This window comes from Aristolochia californica, unplaced genomic scaffold (assembly GCF_029961685.1).
Source record: "Aristolochia californica isolate CCGP_79_NKW_82.1479 unplaced genomic scaffold, dmAriCali1.0.hap1 SCAF_395, whole genome shotgun sequence".
Taxonomy (NCBI): domain Eukaryota; kingdom Viridiplantae; phylum Streptophyta; class Magnoliopsida; order Piperales; family Aristolochiaceae; genus Aristolochia; species Aristolochia californica.
The window spans coordinates 12618-17500 of record NW_027182098.1 but is presented as its reverse complement, the minus strand read 5'-3'; positions in this window follow the sequence as shown (position 1 = coordinate 17500).

Genomic DNA, 4883 nt, shown 5'->3' with positions numbered 1-4883 from the left:
GGAATAGATTCTCTATGTCTATTTTTGTACCACATACCCCGTTTCGAGAAAAGCAAATCTTTTCTAGGAATTCAGAATTTATTTGTAATAAGATTCTGATTCATCTCTTAGTTATAAAAATTTGCTTATCATGCCCAACCTAGATATTGTGAGGTACCATAATAAGGTCTTTGACCCTTGGAGGGTCAAAATGTGGAAATGAGGTGATTCAGATTCATCGCAGCTCCCCATAAAGAATTTCAATGTTTGAATTGGGGGTTCATAATGTAGGACTTATCTGATCTTATCAATTGTTCTTATAAATTTTGTTAGAAATTTTTTTTTTTTCGAAGAAATCGTGAATCTTTCTTAGTATTAAAGATCTCATCGAAAACTTACAGCAGCTTGCCAAACAAGGGCTAAGAGAAAAAAGAGTACGGGTATGACTGGCATAACATCTACGATTGGATTCAAAAAGGCATAAGTCTCGGGCAATTTGGCGAATAAAAAGCTACTCGAATGAAGGGCCGAATTAAGACAGATAGAGATTAAACTTAAGATATTAAGCATACCAAACATTTCGTTTTTAGAGATAATTTCATTTTTATCGTGATATAAGGGAAAAATAAAGAAAGAAGAGAAGGTTTGCCAAAAATCTTCCTTTTTCTTGGAACTCCCCCAATCAAAAATCCTTCAATTCTTAAATCTGATTCAATTCTTAAATCAGAGTAGAAGGAATCATACTTTCATACAATATCTTAATTGAATTATATGTAATGATCAATGAATTCATTTCGATTCTACATCTACACATTCTACACATGACGAATCTTAGCAACGCCCATTCTATAGATATTGGATTTAGGCTGAAATTGACGAACAGCCAATACCTATGTTAGTGTTTATTTGTGTCCAATATAAATCTAAATGGGGCGTGGCCAAGCGGTAAGGCACCGGGTTTTGGTCCCGTTATTCGGAGGTTCGAATCCTTCCGTCCCAGCCCGATTCTCTCATAGAAAAGATGAGGTACTTTTAGCCATCTTCCCTAATCCCCTAATAAAAGTAAGTGGGATATTGGATACAATGTGATTCCATTTTTTTTTTTGTTTCTTTCAGATTTCGAATCATTGTTTTATGAACTATATACTCCTTATTGATTGACTTTCTCACAAGCGTATCGATTCACATTCTTACACTCGCAATCGAGTGTCAATGACACGTGTATAATGTATAAAAAAAAATATAAATAGAATATATCTATTTACTTTTTATAGAAAGTATGGAAAGAAAAATGAAAGTCTCATTCATATGATATAGGATCATGTTAAATCCTTGCTGAGACTTCTCCAGATAAAATAAAAAAAAATACCTATCCTTCCATTTCCATATATATATATAAGCATATATATAAGCATATATCATATATATAAGCATATATATATATATTATATATAAGGAAATATAAGGAAGGTGTGGACTGCTGGGTAGCAATTAAGCCAATGATTATTCATGATTCCATATTGAATCAATTCCATACCGGGCATACCGGTTCAAAATTAGAGGAATGTTATGGTAAAACTTCGTTTGAAACGATGTGGTAGAAAGCAACGTGCGACTTGAAGGACATGGTCGGTTGTGGATGCAGGAATCCACCATTTTATATATCTGTGAAGATGCTCTTGGCTCGACATAGTTTGTTCTGTTACACTAGGAAACCAATTTTATTGGTTGTAAATAGTACATGATGGAGCTCGAGTATAAAGTATTGATTCATTTATCAGGGGAAGAGTCTAGGGTTAGTACCAATCAATAGGTTGGAAAAACTTCGTAACGTAAGTATATCTTCGATATAGAAATCGAAAGGGTCAAATTTGAAAGGGGTTCAAACCAAAAAGTTAAATAGTTCGGAATTGGTAAAAATATTTGACCAAAATTGTATCGTAGGGGAATCAATCATTCGTACGATTCTTTCAATAGAAAGAAATAATAAAAGGTATGTTGCTGCCATTTTGAAACGATTAAGAATCGCCGAAGTAATGTCTAAACCCAATGATTCAAAGCAAGGATAACGGATACCGGAACAAGTAAACTCCATTTTTCAACTGTTTCAACAACTCGAACTAGATTAGAATGTGGAAATAGATTCTAGGTGAGACAAATAAAAAAAAATGGGTTAGAGACGGCTCAATAAATGTTTAAGGATTTCCTCTCTAGGCCTTTGATAATTACCTAACTTGAGTTATGAGTACGAATGGTATTTTTCTTCTCAGGAGAGAAGAACAAAAAACGACTCCAATTTTTAGTTAGAGTCTAATTCAAAATTTTTTGGATACATTTGCCACTATATACATAAATTCGAATCATTCTTTCTTGAGCCGTATGAGGAGAAAACCTCCTATACGTTTCTAGGGGGGGGGGGGGATTCTTCATATACATCTATCCCAATGAGTCATCTATCGAATCGTTGCAATTGATGTTCGATCCCGAAGAGAGGGAAGAGATCTTCGTAAAGTCGGTTTTTACGATCCGATAAAGAATCAAACTTATTTAAATGTTCCTGCTATTCTATATTTCCTTGAAAGGGGCGCTCAACCTACAGGAACTGTTCATGATATTTCAAAGAAGGCGGAGGTCTTTAAAGAACTTCGAGTTAATCAAACAAAGTTCAATTAATGGAATCAAAAAGGGGTGCCTAGCATCTGGCTTTATGTAATTGTTTCTCCACTGATCTCTTTTTTTCTTGCTCTATTCACCATTGCTATAGAACGAAAAAAAAATCCTATCTATATTGAATTGATTTATAATTGATATAAGACAGATAGAAAAAAATCTCGAGTGATTAAATTACTGGATCTACGAAATGCCGGGATTACCATCAATAGGGTACTTTTTGTTATTGGATGTACTCCCCTAACAAACAAAGGGGGCAATCCCGCTTATTGTATCTGTATCTATATTCAATAAATTCAATATTTATTCCTACTTCTTCCTTAACTTATTCCCCCGTTTACACTTCATTTCTTATCTATGTAGTGCCAATCCAACACAAGTACTTTACTTAATTATTTAGGTTTGATGGTTTGATCAATTTGATATTTTTTTGTTTTATCAATATGCAATTCATATTGACAATGTTGTATCGAACAAATATAATTCGATCGTGGAGAAATAAATCTATTTCTCCACGGCCCATAAGTTTGTTTATTTACTTCATTTAAATGATGAGTTCACCAAATTCACTGCGATACAAGAATAAAAGTTTTTTTTTGTTTTTTGATATTATATATATTTATATATATTATATATAATATATATATTTATATTAATATTATATATATTAATATTATATTCTATTATTTTATATTTATTTTTTATTCCGATCATATCTACAATCTTATCCGGGTTGCTAACTCAATGGTAGAGTACTCGGCTTTTAAGTGCGACTATGATCTTTTACACATTTGGATGAAGCAACGAATTCGTCCATACCATTGGTAGAGTTTGTAAGACCACGACTGATCCAAAACGGGAATGAATGGAAAAAATAGCATGTCGTATCAATGGGGAACTCAGAGAATACTTCGAATACTTCATCCTTACCGGATGGGCAAAAAATCTTGTCTTTGCTTCTTTTCTTGGAACGGGACTAAAAAAATTAACCCTCGGGTCAAGTGAATAAATGGATAGAGCTCCATGGCTCCAATTATAGGGAAAGAAAAAGCAACGAGCTTTTTTTTTATTAAAATGAAATTAATATGAATTTGAATAATTTCCCGATCTAATTAGACGTTAAAAATATATATTAGTACCTGATGCGGGAAAAGGTTCCCCTGTGAGTGGATGATGCATTCCCTTTTTTATGAATCCTAATTATTAACTCTATTACGGAGTGAGTAAAGACGAATGTGTAGAAGAAACCGTATACTGACAAAAAGCTAATTTTTTCCAAAGTCAAAAGAGCGATCGGGTTGCAAAAATAAATGATTTCTTGTCATCCTTTTGTGAACTATAACGTGGAATTCGAACGAAAAAAAAAATGGGATGGAAAAAGAGAGTATCTGTTGATTGGTCTCCTTGTCTCCGGGGTATCCATTGTTTTTTTTTTTTTTTTTTTTCTTACTATATACCTTGTTTTGACTGTATCGCACTATGTATTGTATCATTTGATAACCCAAGAAATCCCCCATTCCTTTGGTTCAAGTATAATTTCAAATTAAATGGAGGAATTACAAGGATATTTAGAAATGGATAGATCTCCACAAAAACACTTCCTATATCCACTTCTCTTTCAGGAGTCTATCTACGTACTTGCTTATAATCATGGTTTAAATGGATCGACTGTTTACGAATCGATGGAAAATTTAGGTTATGACAATAAATTTAGTTCACTAATTGTGAAACGTTTAATTATTCGAATGCATCAACAGAACCCTTTTAATTTTATTATTTCGGGTAACGATTTTCACCAAAATAGATTCGTTAGGAAAAGCAAGAATTTGGATTCTCAAATCATATCAGAAGCTTTTGCAGTCATTATGGAAATTCCACTCTCCCTGCAATTAGTATCTTGCCTGGAAGAAAAAGAAGTAGCAAAATCTCATAATTTACGATCTATTCATTCAATATTTCCCTTTTTCGAGGACAAATTATCACATTTAAATCATGTGTTAGATATCTTAATACCCCACCCTATCCATCTGGAAATCTTGGTTCAAACCCTTAACTGCTGGATACAAGATGCTCCCTCTTTGCATTTATTGAGATTTTTTATCCACGAGTATCGTAATTCGAATAGTCTCGTTAGTTCAAAGAAATCCATTCCTTTTTTTTTTTTCTCAAAAGAGAATCAAAGATTATTCTTGTTTCTATATAACTCTCATGTATATGAATGCGAATCCATATTC